We start from the raw sequence: 12028 nt of genomic DNA, 5'->3' as shown, positions 1-12028 counted from the left end.
CAACTTAATCATCGAGAGAACTCTTGCACGCACTTACGCGAGCACTTACGCACACAAACATACATACACGCACACACGCACGCACGCATCCACACACACACACACACACACACACACACACAGATCAGCTACTACTCACATTCGCACAGACAGGACTGGATAGCCATGTAGGAGTCCTCATCACGTGCATTCGCACATCCATCTTCTCTAAAGTTACAAGACAGGCAACACAATGACTTTTCCTAAATAACACCACGTCTTTAATATGAATTGATTGGAAGCACAGATGACACGTACCCCACTTGTCTGTTACGTCCACGCAACATAACTCTCATAATGGAACACTGCAAAACACATGGCACTCTAAGATGCAGACCTAATAACAATGATCCTGGGAAACCATGGCACGACCCAACTGCCCACCTACAATTGACAGTTCCGCTTGGTCAGGTTTGATCAGGGTTGTGAGAAACAACAACTAATGATTTCACAGATGCCAACTTCTAACATTTAGTTATATTTCAAATGCAATTTAAATTTTCATTAAACATAAGGAAAACCCCTTATTATATACGATTAAAATCTTTATATAACATTATATTAGCATGCATTTGATAACTGATTTTAGTTCTTCATAAACACTAACAACGTGGTACAGGTGCAGCCTGTTGGTTCACATGTCGTACAGACCTGGCGGTGCCCAGGTGGTGAAAGTGGCCTCTTGGACCAACGAGAGAGGCCTCCGCTACCTCACCTCTTTTACACCCTTTCAGGAGAAATACCTCAGGTACTGTGGCTACTACAGACGCAGTTCTGACTGTTTTAGTATTTGTTTGCGATTCATGAATGCAGCTGAAGAAAGTAGGACGATGAATGTGTCTGGCTTAATGGTTTAAATTAGTATATTTCCTTGGAGTCTAACCTCTTCAGCGAGACGACCGGTCAGTGGATTCTTATATGAATACGCTAAACATGCAGTCAAACGTCAGAATACATGGCAGAGAATCGTTATTTCACGGTGTTTTATGGTTCGTAGCTATTTTCTCCATAATAGAATTTTTTTAGATAATAATTGCTGTTCCAGATATTTAATTCAGTTTAAGAGAACACCTGTAGTGAAGGTGAATGACAATTCAACTAACTCGAGAAGTACAGGTATGTCCAAAGTTACAATGAATTAATTGGTGTGATGGAAAAATAGTCTGAAACAAGATAGAACGGTACTGTCAGTAACAATATTTACGGTCTGTTTGTAATAAGTAATGTGATAATTTTCTAGTTTCCATGGTAACAAAATCGATGTCTCTGTCCGGACCTACGAGCCCTATTGGAAAATAACAGAAACGGGCAACACGACTACCTACTCCGGCATCGACTACAACTTGCTGCTTACCTTTTCCCGGGCTCTCAACTTTACTTTCCGAATTCTTCTAGCACAGAGATGGGGAGAGGTTCGTTCATTTTGTACTGAAGGACATATTTCATGCTTGTGTGTGTCATCTTTGTTCTATTGACAAATAAAATTTCAGTTTGATTATGGGGTTCTATTAAAGATCTCACAAGCGTTCCAATCTACCTCTTGGTCATCAACCGTCTAATGTTTAATTTATAATTTTGTAAAAAATTCTTCGGTCTGTTAATATCAAATGCTCTCTCATCTCGTACTGAACAGATGAACGTCTGCAAAATTTCATCGATATGTATTTCCCAGAACTGGTCTCTTTGTTCTTCCAAGAGCCATGCTGTGAAGTAGTATTCTTTATCTACTCACTGTAAAATGAAAATTTACAGTAAAATTTACAATATAAACGTTTTATTCATATATATAAAAAACAGTACTTTCCACATGTTAGTTGGTATTTTATCAATGAGGATGAGGATATAAGTTTTGCCTCAATAACTTATTATATTGACGATAGTGCATAATACGTGAAGGATATTCTAATTATATAATGCATTTTCAATGATTTCCAGGCAGAAGATTTGATTCAGCTTCGTCGAATCCTACTAATACCTGTGATGTACTCATTTCTCCCAACCAGACATGAGAGGTGAGTTCGTCGTGATAGTCTTAAGGCATTTTTTCTTTTAATAATTAATGATTTACTGCTTTAAAAAAAAAAAAGGCTCAAAAGTGGTCAAACATGCTGTGTCAGTGCAACTGAACACGTTACAGTATTTCATATTTACAAAGGCAAACACGTTATGCTACTTAGAATGTAATGATCTAAAACACTACAATGAAATCTGTGAGTGATGAGTGCCCCCCCCCTCCCCAAAAAAAGGGGGAGGGGGGACACTCAGAACGCAAAACCCTCGGCTGCCAATAATTCTTAGGGTCGAATATTTGACTTTGTCCTTTGATCTTTGCATTCAATGCATTACTCTCAAAACAGACCCCCAGCACCACCACAGAGAAGAGAGAGAGAGAGAGAGAGAGAGAGAGAGAGAGAGAGAGAGAGAGAGAGAGAGAATGAAATGAAGAAAACTTCCCCTCTCCAAAGATGGTACCTTCAGCTGTAGTACAATCTCGTTCCCCAAGATCCATCCACACTAAGACAGTAAGACGTATCTCTCAACCACTACTCAAAAAGGAAAGGTCTTCTTCTTGGACCGGTCGCCGAAAAAAATTCCATCCTACAACGTCATCAGGGTGCCGACTGCCATGATGACATTGTTTCGACAGTCCACGTTACAGTGTCACTAGGGTGCTGACTACCATTATAATGCATTGTTTCCACATTGCTCAGTCGTTATCACTTCCTGTTGGAACTCATATCATCCCCCAAACAGATGCACTCCACAGAGAATATACAGTATATATATATATATATATATATATATATATATATATATATATATATATATATATATATATATCAACCATTATATTTCCACTGCTGAACAAAGGCCTCCCCCAACCTTCTCCCCGAATTCCTTGACTGATCCAATCTCTACCACGTTTTCCCTGCACATCTATCTACTTATCTATTTATCTATCTATTGTCAGACGCCTTCATCCCGTAAGGGGTGGCCACAAACAAATAGCCCCCATGTCTCCCTGTCCCCGTCCATTTCACTGCCAAGCTCCCAGCTTATACACCCCTGTCTCATATACCTCTCCATTCCATCCCTCCATCTCATCCTTGGCCTTCCACTTCCTCTGTCCCCCTCACCTCACTCAGCAGGCTCTCGCTCTCCATCCTCTCCACATGTTCAAACCACCTCATTGTGTTTCTCCTAACGCTTCCTGTCACATTCACATCCACACCACAACGCTCCTTCACTTCCTCAGTCGTCAGTCTGTCTCTCCATGTGACTTCACATGCTCCTCTCAAGTAACTCATTTCCACTGCTCTCACCCTTGACTTCTGTCCCTCGAACAAGGTCCAAGCTTCACTTCCATACGTTAGAGTTGGTATCACAATTCTGTCATGCAGCAACTTTTCACTTTCATGCTCACTTCCCTGTTTTTATCACTTGCAAAGAATCAGCAATCTTTCTCACTTGTACCATTTCGTGCACTTCACTCTCCAAATCCCAACCTTACTCATCACAGTACCCAAGTACTTAAACGCACTCACATTTTCTATTTCTATTTCCTTTTCATCCAACTTCACTGTACATTCACTGAATTCATTTCTCTCGAAGACCATAACTTTACTTTTCTCTACATTCACCTTTAAATACCGTTTCTTGCACACTCTCCCAAACTCATTCACCAAGCCTTGCAGTTCCCCTCAATCTTCACTTAACAACACAGTATTATTTGCAAACGACAGTACAGGGAGTTCTCACACACTGACCTTTCTTATTAGGGCCGCTCCAGCATCCACTGCCCTACATTATATCTCATTTATAACCCCATCTATTTGCAGATGAACAGCCGTGGAGACATGACACATCGCTGTTTCAATCCACCCTTCAGATAGAAAAATTCACTCAGTTCATTATCCAAACACATTGCAGCCTTAGCATCCTCATACTTACTCTTCACGGCATTCAACAACTTCCCATTTACTCCATATATTCTTACTACTTCCCACATTCCTTGTCCATCCACCCTGCCTTATGCTTTCTCCAAATCCATGAAGGCCTCATACAACTTCATTCCATTCTCTACAAACTTTTCCACAAAAGACATAAGAATGAATATCTGATGTACACAACCTCTCCCCTTCCTAAAACCTCTGTTCTTCTCCAACTAATTCCTTTGTTAGTTTCCTAACTTTGTCAGTAAGTATCCTACCATATACTTTTCCTATTACACTAAGAAGATAAATACCCCTATGATTACCACACACTTCTTTTTCCCCTTTCCCTTTGAATATATATATATATATATATATATATGTATATATATATATATATATATATATATATATATATATATATATATATATATATATATACAGTATATATATATATATATATATATATATATATATATATATATATATATATATATATATATATATATATATATATATATATATATATATGGCATTTCATGAAAAATTGTCATTTTGAAAAAAAGATTAATTTGCATAATGACTTTGCAAAAAGACCAAAACCATGGTCACTTTGCAAAAATGGCCTTAAATGTCTGGACATTTTGCAAAAGGACCAGGGTTTTGATCTTTTTGCAAAATCATCAGTAATATAGTTGGTCAATATGCAAAATGTCTATGACTGTCAAGCCAATTGTCTCGAACAGCATGAAGTCACGAGCTCAGATTATTGTGTGTGTGTGTGTGTGTGTGTGTGTGTGTGTGTGTGTGTGTGTGTGTGTGTGTGTGTGTGTGTGTGTCGCAAAGTTGTAATGGGAGCTGACTGTGAGGCCGTTATCAGTGCGACACTGCTGAAGGTCTGGCGAGGGCGGGTAACTTCGTGCTACTCCCATTACTGTGTGTATTATTATTATCCTCTGAAAATCGATATAATGGATAACAATGTCTTTCATACAAAACTGGTAGAGGCTGAGGACAATAAAGCAGTAAATGCTTCATGTTTGTTGTCAAGAGATGAATACGAACTAAAAAAAAAATGATGGATGATTCTGTGAAGCAATTTGAACCAGCCCACACAGGGGACACTGTGATGGTTCCAGTTCCATTCGTTGACCGCAGACGAGCTGAGTTTCCAAATGGAAAGGCAATTGTTGTTCAAACACTGGACAATGGCACGTATAACCTTGGTACAAAGGTCCGCCTGCTTGAGCAAGTGTACACTCGTAACCAATTTACACCATGTGTGGAGAAATCCCATCGGTAGAAGATGTATCACAGGAGCAGGAAGTAAGTCTGCAGGAAGTAGCCCATGCAGATTTCATGGGATAAGGTCAAGGATTCACTAAATGCTGCTGCAGTAAGTCATGTATGACCAGACGCTCGTATGTGTTTCAAAAACAATGTTTTGTATTGTAATACCAGATGCAAGTGCAGTACCTCTTGCTCTAACAAGTCTGATAGTGTATTTTCTTAAAAGGACACACACACACACACACACACACACACACACACACACACACACACACACACACACACACACACACACACACACACACACACACACAAATGCTTAAGGATGTAAGATATTTCTATAATTTTTTTGAAGGTTGAATAAACATACTTTTTAAGGTTCAATGTACGTTTTTAAATTTCATAAACTTGTCTTTTAATTACGTTCACTTCGTTCCGCTAACGTTCACTTCATTTAGATAACCCTACTGGCATTACATCAGCCAGCCCATGGTAGTACGTTCTAGAACTTTTTCTCATACCTGTATTCTGGCTTGGCCTAGATAACCACACCCACGGCATATACAAATAATCAGACACAAGTCGTTCATCAGTTATCTGAAATTCTCGCTACTGATTACATCGTCTCAAGTTGACTATATGAAAATACCGTCCAACAGACTCCGACTAAACAAGGGAAGACTCTTAGAATGCCAGGCTATTGTTATGGTGAGATACTGAATAGTGTTACGTCATGTAGGAACTGAATACTGTAATTAACTATCGTGTTTGATCTCCTACAAGGTTTTCATTTGTGGACTTATCTAGTCCTGTCATGGCATGTGCAACCCCAAAAGAGCATCATGTGTGGTAGATTGTCTTTCCAGTTGACGTGATACCCGAAATTCGTTTTCCGTCTTGGGCAGAAGTCCTGCTGCGGTATCTGAAGTTATGCCAATGCGAAAGTTGGAAGCAAAGAGTGTTGCAACTTAAGTTGTTCACGAAACGATGTGCATCTGGGAGAAGGCGCGAATCCCAACTGCAGAAAAGGGGAATGCAATTTCTAAGCTGGAAAAGATGAGAAAGCAGTACTGGTCTATCCTTAAAGGAAAAATTCGACGATGTACACCGCAGATAAATAGAGAAGATGAGTTTCAAGCGAGTCTCAGTGGTTTATTTGATATCCACGTCAAGGCTTGTCAGCTTATTGAAGTTCCAGATGACCGCAAATTCCTCTCGCACTGGAACTGGAGCCGAGGAGACGGGACTTCCGAATTGACGTCAGCAAAGTTCTAGCAGGCAAAGAGAGGAGATGGCTCTTCAGCCTAATCAGTAACTGACCCAGAGAGTACAGCTAGAATAAAAAAGGAACAAACATTGAGAGAAGAGAGTGTTGAGCTGACATACTCTTTGAACAGCAGTGACAGCGACAGTGATGAAGCCAATGACAGCTATACTGGTGGCACTCCTTCCACTGCCAAGAGGTTGTGCCATGATAGGAACATTGTTACACTGGAGCTGGCTGCAGCACTTGACATTGCTGAAGTCAGTAACCGACAGGCAGTTCACGTATTATCTGTGGCAGCTTCTGCCTTGGATCATGAATGCTCAGAGATAGCAATCAGTCGGTCGCGATCAGGAGATTTAGGAGAATCCAGTGGAAGATAACTGCGGAGAAGATATGGGAATCTTTAGCTAGCAACAGGAACCTAATCGTCCACTGGGATGGGAAAATCCTTCCAGGTGATGATAAGGAGAGAATTGACCATATTCCTGTCATTGTCACCGACACAAGAGAAACAGCAAAGCTTCTTGGTGTACCGACGATTTCGACGGGGACTGGACAAGCAACAGCTAATGGTGTGATGTAATGTAACAAGGACTGGAAGTTATCAGAGAAGGTGGTCGGGATGATCTTTGATACGACATAGAGTAACACTGGATCAGCATTTGGTGCACACACTCTACTGTAGCAACATCTGAGATGCCCACTATTTCATTTCACATGCCATCATGCATCAAGGTACTCGAAATTGCTCAACCTAGAGATGAATACTGTGAACTTATTGAGTTAGGCACTGTTCTCTTTGGTGAGCATCCACCAAGGGTATCTTTCAGCATCATATGGCCAGATGCCCTTCACCATGCAAGGTGGACGGCCTGCATGATCAGTGGAATCAAGATGCATTTGTTCTGAGCTCAGTTTCAAATGACTGTTACTGAGCTCACTGGCCTGAGACGATTTGTGACATTCATTGGAGTCCTGTATATCAAATCCTGGTGCGATGCTCCATCAGCCATCCCTCCTCCAGCTGGATATCTAGCGTTCTTGAAAGGATTGGTCTCCTATCCCGATTCCAGCATTGCCACGGTTGCTAGCAGAAAACTTGCCAATCCTCTGTAGTTCCTGAATGAGGAGGAAGTCGGACTTGTTGTACAGTATATGATGGGACAATTCCCCTCGATGTTAATCGTAAGATGACGGTCGCTCTCAAGGGGGAACGCGACGAGAATCTCAGCCCAGATCACATGTCGACCTAGCAGCAAAGGAGGTCATCGCCAATAAGACTAGCGAATTTCACCACATCTATCTCAAGCCTGATTTTTGAGGCATTCGACATGAACATGAACTTCCTAGACAGAGACCCTGATGGTCTGGAGGACTCTTCCTTCCACTCAGCACGAAAGGTACTGGGCTCGATTGCCATTGTAAATGACTTTGCCAAGCGTGGAGTAGCTCTTATCCAGGGCTATAATCAAGTCATTACGAAAGACGAGCAGCAACGTCAATGTCAACTGCAAGTTGTTGTGTGGCATCGTCACTAATTCTCTGGCACAAATAAAGCACAAACTCCACATAGCTACTCCCAGAATTAATTATTGCTTGTGAAATGCACCTTTGTGGTGTTTTACTTTTGCTTTTCAGGTTGTCAATAAACCAAAATTACAGGAATGAAGTATTTTCGCTCCTTATTTATCCCAAAGAAAAATCTAAAATTTCCTGCAGTTGTTTCAGTACTGAAAACTTCAGTATAGGTATCCTTCGGTTTCGAGACAAAAAAAAAAAAAAAAAAAAAAAAAAAAATCGCCGCACATGTGACAGTAGTTAACGAAGTCGTTTAAGGACACTATTTGGCACCAACCATTTTCCCATCTGTATGAAAAATTCTGAAAGGAAGCACCTTTAGAAAATTAATTAACAGGTATAACTGTACTATTGAGGACCACCCAAATATAGCCCTATATATATTTACCATATATATATATATATATATATATATATATATATATATATATATATATATATATATATATATATATATATATATATATATATATATATATATATATATATATATATATATATATATATATATATATAGATAGATAGATAGATAGATATATATAGATTATATATATATATATATATATATATATATATATATATAAATATATATAATATATATATATATATATAATATATATATATATATATATATATATATATATATATATATATATATATATATATATATATATATATATATATATATATATATATCCCATTGGAGCCCAGTGTCCCGGGTACTGGATGGAAGTGGAATTTTTCAAGTCTTTATAAAGTAGGGATCCCCCGGGTAGGGACCTATGAGCTTCGCGACTATGAGCCGATAGGAGGATGGCGGTAAGCTTAGTACCCTCCCAGTGCCAGCCTCGCCCAGCACCCCTGGGATCCAATGGGATATATATATATATATATATATATATATATATATATATATATATATATATATATATATATATATATATATATATATATATATATATATATTTATATATATAAGTGGTGGAGCCTTTGTGGTACGGTGGTAGAGTGCGCATCTCGCACGCTGGTGGATGCAGGTTCGCCTCCAGCCACAGTTGTAAAAACTTTGGGAAGCGTTCTCTGACCACTTCGGCGGACATAAGGGGTGCTGTTGGTGAACCAGTGTCACATACTAGTATCTTGCACCCAGTCGACTTAAAGCGGGCCGATTGCACTTGGTTCACAGACTACACACACATCCAAAGCCACTACAACACTACAGTCACATGCACAAACACTTCTTACCCTACATACAGTCTCTACCAGACAGCCTAAGCCACTGGATAGAGATACATTGGTTGTATCATCCCTTCTTCGGTAGAGATAGGCTGGTCCTGTGGTGGACCTCAAACGGCTGATAATGATGATGATGATATATAAGTGGTAGGTGGGGGCACTCGCCATCCACTCACTCGATGTAGTGCTGCTCTCGGGTGTCTGCCCTTTCCTCTCCTCCATCCTGTTTCCTGCCATCCTCTTCTGTCTTTCTTTCCTTCATTCTTTCCTCTTCCTTCTGCCTGTGGATGACTCTACACTGAGTGACAAGCCAAATGTTTTCCTGTACACCAGAAAACCACTTACTACACTGGGTGGTAACTATATAACCAAAATTTGGCGCTTGGTAGTTTAGTGGGTAATTATGGCACTCCAATCGGATTGAGCAGGTGAAGGTTTATATCCAAGGGGAGGTTGGGGTTTATTGCTCACGTAATGCCATTCAAGGATGAGTGAGGCTGGTCACTCTCATCTTAAATGTCGGGACCAACATGCTTGGCCCCGGGCTCCTACACTCCTCATGTAGCAACGTAGGACTGGATGATGGATGGTTGGACTATACACATGACGATATATTTTGTAAGGTAATGGTGGGTGGTTCTTTGAGTGATCCATTTCAAGTTAGGTCAGGAGTGATTCAAGGAGAAGTTCTTTCGCCTTTGCTGTTTGTTTTGGTTATGGATTAAGTTATGAGAAAGGCTGTATGGAGAACAGGTGCAGGAATTAACTGGAAAGAAAATAAGAGGCTGATGGATTTGAACTATGCTGATGATATTGTACTGATTTGTGGAAGTACTTACGAGACGCAGAGGGTGCTTGATTGTCTGGTGGAGGAAGGAGAAAAAGTGGGACTGGTAATACATTGTGGAAAGACTGATATTATTAATATGAACGTGGAAAACCAAATCGATTGTGTAATAGGAAATAATGTGGTGAAGAATGTAGAAAATTTTAACTATCTGGGAACGATTGAATCATCTAATGGATCATTAAACAATGAAATTGAGGAGAGGATTAGACAGGCTTGGCGAGGTGTTGGAATGTTGAAATCTGTTTGGAATTATATGCTTTCGGTGCATACTAAAGTAAAAATTTACAAGTCCATGGTTAGACCAATTTTAATTTATGAGCATGAGTCATGGTACAGTACAGTTCCAACAGATCAGAAAGTATTAGGATTTTAGAATAAAATACTGAGAAGGATTCTTGGGGTACAGTGGCAAGACAGAGTTAAAAATGAAAGAGTAAGGGATATTACGAGAGTGGAACCAGTTGTTGAATATGTGAGACTGTCTCGCTGGAAATGGCTGGGGCACATATATAGAAAAGATGGCAGTTTAATACAGGATGTGCCGGAGTGGACTGCTGGAGGAAGAAGAGGCAGAGGTAGGCCGAGGGAAACCTGGTTGAGGACAATGAAATGAGAAGCAGGAGAGGTGTCTTGGTGGGACCTGAAGGAGATGGCCAAAGATAAATATTGGTGGAGAGAGTTTATTGAGGTCATATGCATCCCGTGGGGTGCCAAAGGAAATTATATATATATATATATATATATATATATATATATATATATATACAAACACCAATAAAAATTAGTATATATATATGTATATATATATATATATATATATATGTATATATATATATATATATATATATATATATATATATATATATATATATATATATATATATATATATATATACAAACACCAATAAAAATTAGTATATATATATATATATATATATATATATATATATATATATATATATATATATATATATATATATATATAATTTGTATTGGTGTATATTACTAGGTACCATCATGGTTACTCCCTCTTAGATAATTAAATACGCTTTTTTTTTTTTACTAGTAATATCTTCATTACTCCAACATTCGATTGGTTTATTATTCCATTTATATCTTTAGATAATTCTTGGTATGTTCTGTACACATGACGGAAAACAAGTTATTAGTGAATATTTCCTGTATATATTGAGTGTTTTCTTCCAAAGGTAACTTAGCCCACATAGTTTTCGCATTTTGTTCTCATTTTTATAGAAGTTAAATTTTTTTTAATCTAAGGGATATACATGAGGTTATATTTACTGTTCTTACACTTTGCAATTTCAGGTATAACTGTATTACGATCGCTGCTCTTAGTATTCTAACCTACACTGCTCACATTATTTAGCCTATCTATCAACCTGTTAGTAGGGCAAGGTCTAGTATATTCCTACCATGAATTATTATTGCATTCACTGTTCTAAAAAGGTAACATCTACCACTTCTAGCAACTTGTCTCTTTCACTGTGTTCACAAGAATTATTCCAGTGATTGTACTGACTACTGATGTCCCATTACAAGTGCTGTCTTTGATTACTTTTATAAACGCTTGCAATAGCAAATATCAGTAAAGCAGACTGTATGGACCATAATGTCCTGATTTAAAAAAATATCAACTCATTTTATATCACTTATTTCAGGTTCGATTACACGTTTTTCTACGATCAAATTGGATTAAATTTTGCGATGGCTACTCCAGTCATAACTCCAAGCTGGCTGAGCTTCTACTACCCTCTCAATGGCCAAGTATGGCTAAGTGTTGTGGGCTGTACACTTGTCGTTTGCGTTCTTGTTGTT

The sequence above is a fragment of the Coenobita brevimanus genome, chromosome 40 (genome assembly GCF_032717465.1).
Source record: "Coenobita brevimanus isolate Jiangsu-jjx chromosome 40, ASM3271746v2, whole genome shotgun sequence".
In the NCBI taxonomy this organism is placed as follows: Eukaryota; Metazoa; Arthropoda; class Malacostraca; order Decapoda; family Coenobitidae; genus Coenobita; species Coenobita brevimanus.
The sequence above is the reverse complement of the archived record's forward strand: the minus strand, read 5'-3'. Positions refer to the sequence as shown.